The 10,124-nt window shown below is 43.3% G+C and overlaps 1 protein-coding gene across 9 annotated transcripts in view; it reads right to left on the bottom strand.

Moving 5' to 3' along the window:
• Greb1l (GREB1 like retinoic acid receptor coactivator) overlaps positions 1-9,413 on the bottom strand; it is a 265,843-nt gene extending 256,430 nt beyond the window's left edge. For 3 of the 9 annotated variants that reach the window (XM_050148816.1, XM_050148811.1, XM_050148818.1), the window contains exon 1: positions 9,280-9,409. The gene's annotated coding sequence lies outside the window, so the exon portion shown is untranslated. Of the gene's footprint in view, positions 1-9,126; positions 9,252-9,279 lie in introns of those variants that run through there. The other 6 variants (XM_050148822.1, XM_050148821.1, XM_050148823.1 and 3 more) reach the window with 5 other exon arrangements.
• Between the last annotated feature and the right edge of the window lie 711 nt (positions 9,414-10,124).

Below are 10,124 nucleotides of genomic sequence, written 5' to 3'. Positions count from 1 at the left end.
GAGCTCCCAATGTCCCAAGGAGGAGCAGAAGGAGGGAGAATATGAGCAAAGAAGTCAGGACCACGAGGGGTGCACCCACCCACGGAGACAGTGGGGCTGATCTATTGTGAGCTCACCAAGGCCAGCTGGACTGTGACTGAAAAAGCATGGGATAAAACCGGACTCTCTGAATATGGCAGACAATGAGGGCTGCTGAGAAGCCAAGGACAATGGCACTGGGTTTTGATCCTACTTCATGTTCTGGCTTTGTGGGAGCCTAGCCAGTTTGAATGCTCACCTTCCTAGACCTGGATGGAGGGGGGGAGGACTTTGGACTTTCCACAGGGCAGGGAACCCTGACTGCCCTTCAGACTGGAGAGGGAAGGGGAGAGGAGTCGGGAAGGGGGAGAGGAGTTGGAGGAGGGGGAGGGAAAAGGGAGGCGGGGAGGAGGCGGAATTTTTTTTCAATAAAAAAATTATATTATAAAAAAAAAGACATTAGCTATAATTTTGGCCCTGAGAAGACAGGGGGAACATACAGGATAAAACAGAAAAGCAAGCTGAACAAGCCGGGTGAGCTGGAAAAGCTACAGAAACCCCATAGCGGTGCTGTCTCTTGGAGTAAACCGGCCTCTGGCTTGTGACATGCACTCACATTCCGTTCAGAAATAGGAGAGAACCGTCTCAAGCACAGAGTGCCCCAACATTTATATCACCTTTTAATCTTCAAGGGAGGGGGTAAATAAGATCAAATACATTGTACAACACTCTCAAAGAACTACTAAAAATGCAAACAAAAATATAATTTCTGAAGAGTACTTCAGTGGTAGAGTACTTGCCTGGCATAAGTGAGGCTCTTACTTCAAACCTCAGCACTGATTAAAAAAAAAAAAAAAAAAAAAGAGAGGTGATTCTAACAAGAATCATTTTCTAAACTTTGGTCTCGCCTTTTAATTTTTGGCCCAAGCAAAAAAGAGAATAAACTCAGTTGAGCAGTGGTGGCGCACACCTTTAATCCCAGCACTTGGGAGGCAGAGGCAGATGGAGTTCAAGGCCAGTCTGGTCTACAGAGTGAGTTCCAGGACAGCCAAGGCTACACAGAGAAACTCTGTCTCAAAAAACAAACAAACAAACAAGCAAGAAAGAAAGAATAAAAAAGAGAATAAAACTCAGTTCCTCTCATCTTCTCTCAGCAAACAGAAAACTGGGAAAAGTTTTGTTTCATAGTTTTAATATAAATTTTAGAATAATGTAGCTGCCTAAGTTTTTCAGTGAGGAAACTGACATTTTGTTTTTTACTGATATTTTTAACATTTTGATGTATATTAAAATCATCAAGTGGCATAGCTTATTATGATTTGTTACTAAATTTCCAAACAAATGGAGCTAAGCATTTTTCACATTTACTGACTGTTTCAAATTGTGATTCTATATTATTCTATTCTATACTATTTGCAAAAAAGTCCTGAAAGTATTACTAACGTTTTAAGGACCGAGGAGAGATGTCAGGGGTTAAGAGTATATACCACTCTTGCAGAGGACCCGAATTCAGTTCCCAACACCCACATCAGGCAGCTCACAACTGCCTCTAAGCCCAGCTCCAAGGGAGCCAATACCTCTCTAGGAAGGAGGGAGGGAGGCTGAAGTTCATCTTTAAAAGGTGGGGTGGGCATGTAGACGGCACTGGCGAGATAGCTTAGTAAATAAAGGGTTGGCCGTGTAAACCATAAGCCCGAAGACGAAGGATCTTCTAAGGTAGCCTCCGCCTCCACGCCCATGCTGTGGCAGGCATGCACTCTTCACACACATTCAAAGATAACAAATCAAATAAAAATTTAAACTAAAACAAAAAGGAACAGACTTGGAGGGGTGGAGGCATGTCAAAAGAGACATTTCCTTTGCTCTCCGATGCCAATTATAGTCAATGAGGATAGTTTTTCAGTCCCCTAAATACACTATAAGGATGTAGTGAATAAACTCGGTGAAAACAGTGCGGTAGATGAAAGAAATAATGTAGCAGGTACTCTGCTCTTCACACTGTAGCCTGCAGCCGTGGCAACTTCCCATTATCCGTGCTGCTAAACTAGATCCGTAGGGTGTTATCTTGAGGGATAATTTTAAGACTTTGATATCCATAAAAAGCGCTTGGGTACAAGACACACTCGGAGGCTCCACCTCAGAAACACTTATTCAGTAAGGCGGGACTGCATTTCACAAGCAAATACGACAGGCGTTGATCCTGAAACAGGTGAATTTGGGGATGTTTAATTTCCTTCCAAAAAATTTACAGAGTATGCACAGCAGAGAAGACCAGGAGTTGAAATAAGTCTGCCTCTCCAACCCAATCTGCAAACTCCCAAGGGGTGTGGCTTCTCAGTGCTGCAGCCCCAGGCTCCCTTTCCACTGTTCCATGTCCCTCTCCAGCACTTCACCATCTAAAGGAGTCACTCTATGCGGCAGTCACTCCGTTTCCCTGGTTAAGCATGTTGCTCATCCATCAAATGTGGAGAGCCACTGAACCTCACAGTGTATCCCCACAGTGAGAACAGGGTCGAGACAAAGCTCGGCAGTTTTAACTCTGTCACAATACACAGATGCAGCTTGAGGGATGCACAGATAGAGGCAAAGTTATCAGTTCACAGATTCCTGATCCATGCTAGAGTTTCATTCAACAGACCACAGGGAGGAGCGAGGGAGGCTGAGATGTGGACTTCTTTTTCTCTTTTTCCTTTGGTTTATCAAGACACGGTTTCTTTGCGTAACAACCTTGGCTGTCCTGGAACTCACTGTGTAGACCAGGCAGGTCACAGAGACCTGCCTGCCTCTCCCTCGCGAGTGCTGGGATTAGAGGTATGCGCCACCACCACCTGGCGGGATATGCATCTCTAACAAGAACCCACAGAGAAAGGCTGAATGTGTTTTCAGAACAATTGGCTCCATAATCTTTAGTACCTAAGCTATCTACCTAAATAAGCAAAAGGATTCTATTAGAGATATTTTCACTTAATATATTTACCACTACTTTCCCAAATATTTACTGCCGACTGTTTTTTTTTTTCGCTTTAAGCTTGTGTTTACATTCTTTCTAAACTGTTTTTTACTGGAAAAATAATTTTTTTTTGTTTTTTGAGGCAATAACTCCCCCCTTTTTTATTTTTTAAATTGATTTTATTGAGCTATATAGTTTTCTCTGCTCCCCTCCCTTCCTTTCCCCTTCTACCTTCTCCCATGTTCCCAATTACTCAGGAGATCTTGTCTTTTTCTACTTCCCATGTAGATTAGAACCATGTATGTTGTTGTCTAGGTTCTCTGAGATTGTGTAGGCTGATTTTCTAAACTTAATACTCTACTTTGTATATTTATTTATATACTTTATGTGCACAGTACACACCTGTGGGTGCCAAGGTGTGTAGCGGTCAGGGGACAACTTGCCAGAGTTGGTTCACTCCTCCCTCCATGAGGGTCTGGTAACAGAACTAGGTCATCCAGCTTGGCGGTAAAATGACCCACTGGACCATCTCTCCAGCCCTAAATTTTTACTCGGATTAATATTTGATGTTATATTTTGCATTTGGCTAAAAACTTCATTTTTCTTTGAAATGCAGTCTTGCTGCCTAGCTCAGGCCGGCCCAGTTCCAGATCCTCCTGCCTCAGGCTCCTCGGTGCTCAGATTACAGCTGTGCACCACCACATCAGGCTTAATTATTTCTTTCCAACAAACTCCTCGGGGGAAATTCCTGAAGAATTGAGTGCCCTCCAACAGAACTGACTTCTGCACAGGACTTGGTCTTATTTGTATGCCCCAGCAGTGGTCAGTAACCACGTGCAGCTCTCCAGCACTTAAAATGTGAGCAGCAGAGTGAGAAATGGAGTCCCTGCTTGAAGGTGTTAATTTATGTTTAAACGGCTACCTATGGCCTGGGGTTACTGTCTTATAGTAGGCAGTTTGATAAAGGCTTATAATTGCTCTCCAGAAAAACCTGAATTTTTGCCTTCAATTTAGTAGAACATAATAGCCATTCTTTACCTAATTGGCAACACCAGACTTTAATTTATTGAAGTTTTATTATTTGAACACTGGAAAATGCCTGTAATCTCATTATGCTTTTCCATTATCAAGTAACCAACAGCAGATTTCTTCTGTCACCATGAGCAACTGGTTACAAATATCGCTTGACCCAGGCTAGAAGTGATCTAGGTTCCAGACTGGTTTGTTCAGTCAACTTTTTGTCATCAAAAATATTTAAGTTAACTTAAGAATGTGAACTTTGCACTTTATCTGGACTGTCGAATGGTGTAGCCACAGAGCCCACATTCCTAAATAGCAATAGGTAGAGGAGCTTTCGAGGCTCTGCCACCTTCAGACTTTCTTAACAAGTAAGTTCATCACCGCAGCAACAATAGGGGTGACTATATTACAGGGGTTCTGCCACCCGACACATTAGTATCTGGCCCATCAGGTGTCTAGTTTGTAATTCCTGTCTGAATGAGGTTTTAAGAGATTAAATGACAAACAGGAGCTAATAGCAATAGCTACCTTTCATCCTGTGTTTAGCATGCAACATGATTTTATGATGTTTTCAGATCAGTTTACAACTAATATTTAGCTCATAGAACACTTTTTGTGAGTGTTGAAGTTCCTTTCTCCCTAGAATAGTCACCCAGCATTATCCGGATTGTTAAAAGGCAGATTGGTAACTTTGCTTCCCAGAGCTTCTACTCAGTAGTTCAGGGTGCACTGTTAGACTCCGCACCTAACTCCAGGCTCACTCAGTAGCTCAGGTTTTCTCAAAGCCTACAAGGAATGTTATACACTCCTAAAAGGGTTGTAATGGTATATAATTTTGACAACCTAGTACTGATGTGTGAGCCTTTTTTCCCTAAAATCAAGTCCACATTTATTTTCTCATGTCTTTACAGAAATCCTATGCAAAGTCAGTAACTAAAGCAGTAATTGTTAAACCGACTTTCCAGAACAAAAACCAAGAAATTCCCTCACACAAGAGGTTAGGAGAATCAAAACAAAAAAGTATCCTAACCTTCTAAACAGAAACACAGCAACACAGGCAGTGGTTCTGCTTCCAAACTGGTACCATAAAACCAGACCATGTCCAGGAGTAGAGAAGGCAATCCAAGACATGATTCCCTGTAGCACACATTGCGTCTGCTGGAGGGGCTACTGAACACAGACAAAGTACAAGGAAAAGACACTGAGTTCTCTCTCTGCTTTGCCATGTATAGACAGGACAGAAACCATGCTCTGAGAGTGTATGGCGGGATAAACACGGAGCTGAGTTGAAGTCATTATGCAACCTCACATCTGGACTCGGAGGAGTGAGAGAAAAGGAAGAGTGTACAATAGAACCCTCCTGGAGCTCAGGGCACAGACAGCAGCTTTATCCACACTGGGTGTGTGGGGGCTGCGGGTGCTCCAGAACTTACAAGAGCTTGCTTTCGTGTAGACTGAGCTACATTGACTACATAAGAACTCTAATCAGGGCCACAACCTTGTGATTTGTCTCTTGCCTAAAGATAACCCAATTAGGTCGTACATTTTCTTGGTCTGATTTTTTAGAAGTATTTCTAATTGAAAGAAAAAAGACCATAAATTGTGATCAAAATTTCACTACTTATAAAACAACCATTCAAAGAAAAGTAGGGTACTGTTTTTTTCACTTTAATAAGATATATATATGATATTAGACATTAAGTTTAATAGCAACTTTCCCCAAGATTAAACCCATAATAGTTGGTAAGCAGAGGATGAAAACAGAAAAAAGAAACCTATAATTGATCTGAAAAAGGCTATCTTGAAAGACTTAAGCACTCTTCACAAATGTAACTGGCTTCTATACATTCATCATATAATCAGTGCAAACCATGGAAGCACTGATGCTTCCATAACTCCACTTAGAAAACTACAGAAATACTGTAAAAGGAAACTATTCTCCCATGCGTAAGACCAAAGGAACAAATCAAGGGAAGTGGTGCAACTTTACTCTGACCAAGCACTAATAATTTAATTGCTACAAACCATCAGAAATTTGAAACTTTATCAATAAAAGGGGAAACATTCACAGGCATTTTCATGTGTTACTTCTTTTTTTATTTTAACCTTTTAGAGAACTACCATTATAACCCATTTTATAGATTAGAAAGCTAAATGACTAGAAAATAAGCTACTTGATCAGTATTCCCATTATATGTTATAGCTAGGTTTGAACCCAGAATTTCTAACTTTGAATCCACCCATTTACAACCACACTGAAAAAAATCCTAAGTATGTTGAGAAGGGAAAAAAAGAGAGGTAAAAGTAGGAAAGACTGAGAGGGAAAGAGGGAGAGTATTTACATTCATAAGGATGGTCATTTTTTAATTACTTTAAAATCTCCGAAGAGAACATTAATTAATGGGGCATGTGTTGCATAAAAATTTACAAAATTATTATAAATAATGAAACTGTTTTTAAATGTTTATAAAAATCCAGTTTAAAATTTATCCGTAACATAAGTCATCTATAAAAAGATCTGTGTACACATCAAGACTTGGAAGAAACTGAGATGGCTACTGCCATTTTAGAATAATTTTGTTCTTGTTACTTAAGTTATGGGGGAGTTTTGTTAGTAAATCAAGGTTATTTAACTGTCTTTACAAACATATTCTTCTAATTTATAATTTTAGCACACCAATCAAGCACTTTTAAGATTTTAAAGATTTCGCTGTAATTTATTTGTAGAATAGACCTTCATCTTAATAGCAATGATTTTGGCAATTACTACCTGCAGTATATATTTTAAATCTCTTAACTGAGGTCTTTCATGGTGATCAGAAAATTTTCCTGCTAAGAATATGAGTGTATACTTACATAGTAACAAAATATCATAGCTGTAAGGAGTATCTGTAGTGTAAATATTCTTGAGAGTTGCTAATTAAATTGTCAAGACTCTTTGAGGTAAATGGGCTTCCACTTTAGCAAAAAGAAAAGTAACTATCTTGGAAGAGTGGTTTTCCTTAAAATAGCACCATGAATTGTGAAGAGAAATCTCTCTCCAAGGTGACATGCAAAGTCCACTCAGCCCCAGAGTCGGCCTCCACCAGCAGCAATAGCAGACGTTCCAGAAACCCACTTCAAGCATCTCTAGCTCTCCTTTCTGAGTCTACCTCCAGAAAATCCTTATCATTCCACTGCTTCGTTATCTACAGTACAACTGGCTATTCTTAGCTAGGCTTAGAGCACCTTGATTCCTTTAATAGAGCTTAGGAGCCAACAGAACTTAGAACTTCAGACAATAGACTTGGACGGTAGAACTGAGGAGTCAGAAGGACTCTGGAAAAACCAGGTAGCAGTTTCTTTATTTAACTAAGGGGGCAGGAGCAGGAAAGCCTTCCCAAGGAAAGTATGGCCTATCTGAGGTAAAGAATCTTAAACCTGGCCTCCATATCCCTGGTGACATCTGTCTTTAGAGTGTGTATGTGCCTGTGTGTGGTGTGAGGAGACCCAGCCTAAGGTCTCAGACCAAGCGCCCTATTTCTCAGCTGTATCTCCACCCTTTAAATGTTGCTGCTTACGTTATGTCAATGGGAGAACACAAAAGTTTACTTGGTGTTTTCAGAGAAAAAATTGTGGTGAACAAAGTAACTTCTGCTTGCTCTGCTTCCTAGAGGTTCAAGGTGGAGGGAGATAAAGGTCACAAAGCCAACATGAAGAAAAGGTGCCCTGCTTTTTGCCCCCACACTCCTTCCAAGACTTAGCTTTCTAACCGATTGTCAAGGTAATAAGTATCCACCACCAGATAAGACTTTATGTCAACACAAGAGGACCTCTAATTGGTCATTGTTATCATTAATATGCATATCCATCTAGATGTGAGTGATCTTATATTCCATTTCTCTCCTCCTCTATTTCCATAACATTTTCATTTTAACAGAAATTTATACATATAAATTGGCAAACTCTACCTCATAGAGAAGTTATGGAAGGAAGAGTTTAATTTCCACTGTATACTCTTTGATGTTGCTTGAAATTGTTTCCTAATTTCTATTTAATTCTCAGTATTTATTAAAGTTTACATTTCCTTTTAAAATTCATACTTATATGCATGTAACTTTATTATTATTTCAGCAAGTATATTATTTTTAAGTTTTCTCTTTTTAGTGAGTTTTCCATATTGCATTTTCACCAAAGTTTTCAGAAAGGAAAAAAATAATCACAGCAGTGACTAAACTAAAGCAGAATTTCATGCTTTACCAGAACACGACAGAGGAGCGAGCGGTTTTTAAGTGAGAAATTCAGTCAACCTCTTTTGAACTGCCTCAAATTGCAAAGGCTCTTTTGAAACAGGACTTGAGGAGGATTTCTTAAGGGAGGCGGGATGGAGAATCTCACGGTTTCAAAAGTAGAAATCAAAATTTGTTTTTTATTTTAGCCAGGAACACGGTTCTGGGATAGGGTTTCTAGAAAAGAGAGGAACACGACTCAGTTGTCGAAGCAGCCTTCCGGCACAGAGCCCTATCCTGCACGTTTCCTGGGCTTGGCTTCAATGAGAAACTCAAGCGGTGAACCTATACAGATAATCTCCTTTTAATGAAACGCTGGAGGACTCCAGGAATCCACCGATTTAACACACCGCCCACCTTCACCCTGCCTGATCAGGGCACACCTCACCTTGCTGTCTATTTTCACGGTCAGCTGTCAACGCAACCCTTTGTGTCTCATTCAGAATAAGAGCGGTTCGGAAGAAGCTCGTAGAGAAATGAAAATGATGACCGGAAGACGCACGTGTGACAAAGTGACATTTGGCGTGGACCCCAGCAAACGCCTGACCACGTCTGACCACTCTCAACTTTCCCAAGCCCAACTCTACCAATCCTCTGCGCGGACACCTCCGCGGCTTGCTACAAGCCATCTACCCAGTGCTCGGGGACCGCTAGCCGTCCCCTCGTGCTCGGGGAGCGGCCGGGACGCGCCCCCTCGCCGCAGCCTCCCTAGCCCCGCAGCTCACCGGCCACCTCCCTCCCGCCACAAAGGCAGCAGCGGAGCCGGGGTGACAGGCCTGTGACCGCGGGCGGCGAAGCTAGGCAGCCGGGGACAGGGACCGGGATAGGGTTTCCTGCTGGCACAGGCGCCTGCCCGGCCGCACGACTCACTCCACACTCCCGCGCCGCCTCCTAGGTCGTCAGAAGAAAGTCCGGGTGACGCTGCCCTGAGCCTGCAAGGTGTCCAGCCCGCCAGAGGACAGGCCTTGGTCGCCACCGAGTGCCCTCGCCTCCCAGTACCCGCGAGTCCGGGCAGCAGCTCACCTGGCCCCGATGGGAGCAAGGGCAGAGGGCCCGGGTGGTCTCTGCAGCCCCGGGCGGCTCCGCGCTGCGCTCTGCTCCGAGGTGCTAGCGCCACCGGTGGCTGGCGTCTCTGCCACAGGCTACGCGCTCAGTTCCCGGGGGCGGAGCGAGGCGCCACAGCGGATTCCTCAGGTGCTGCCCCTCCCGCTCTCCCTCCTCCTCACTGGACCCTCCTGGCCTGAGCACCCGGTATCCTTTTGGGCCTCCGAGCCTTCGGGGCCCTAGAGGGTCGGAAGTGCACGGTGCCAAATGCGCGCCCACGTGTGCTGTAGAGTCCTTCGTGCAGTCTTCATGCCTGGGTTTGCAAACTTTAGCGCAAATTTGGTGTGTGTGGCCACTCTGGGTAAGGAGGTAACGAGCTGGGGGTCTTCTGGGAGGAAGGATTGCCCCCTAGTGCTGCTGAAGAGTGTGATCAAGAAGCACAGGTTTTTTCTGGATCCTAGTTCATTCAGAGTGCTTTCAAGTCACTGAGTGACTTCTTTGTCACTAGATAACGATTAAAGCCCCTTTGCATGGGCAGTGATTGGTCAAAAGCCCTTGTCCTTTTGCATGAGGCGGATAACAGGACACGGACAAAACCAAACTCACTCCAAGTGGGTTCCAAGCCAGAACATATGTCTGTACCTCTCTGATGAGCACTCCCTGAAGTTCCAAGACACTGGCCCCCCACTCTCCTGTTGTGGTTCCCAGACCTTCAGGCTTGCCCTGCTTCTGCAAAACCTCCTACAAAGACCGCAGGGAAATTCCACCGAGGGCAGCCACTTCCAGCGGGCCCTGGTCCTTAAAGGTTACTACAAGGACAAAAA

The sequence above is a fragment of the Alexandromys fortis genome, unplaced genomic scaffold (genome assembly GCF_014885135.2).
Source record: "Alexandromys fortis isolate MF-2015 unplaced genomic scaffold, M_Fortis_MF-2015_v1.1 scaffold_4, whole genome shotgun sequence".
NCBI classification, from domain to species: Eukaryota; Metazoa; Chordata; class Mammalia; order Rodentia; family Cricetidae; genus Alexandromys; species Alexandromys fortis.
Note: the sequence above shows the minus strand (reverse complement) of the source record. Positions and strands in the feature narration are given on the sequence as shown.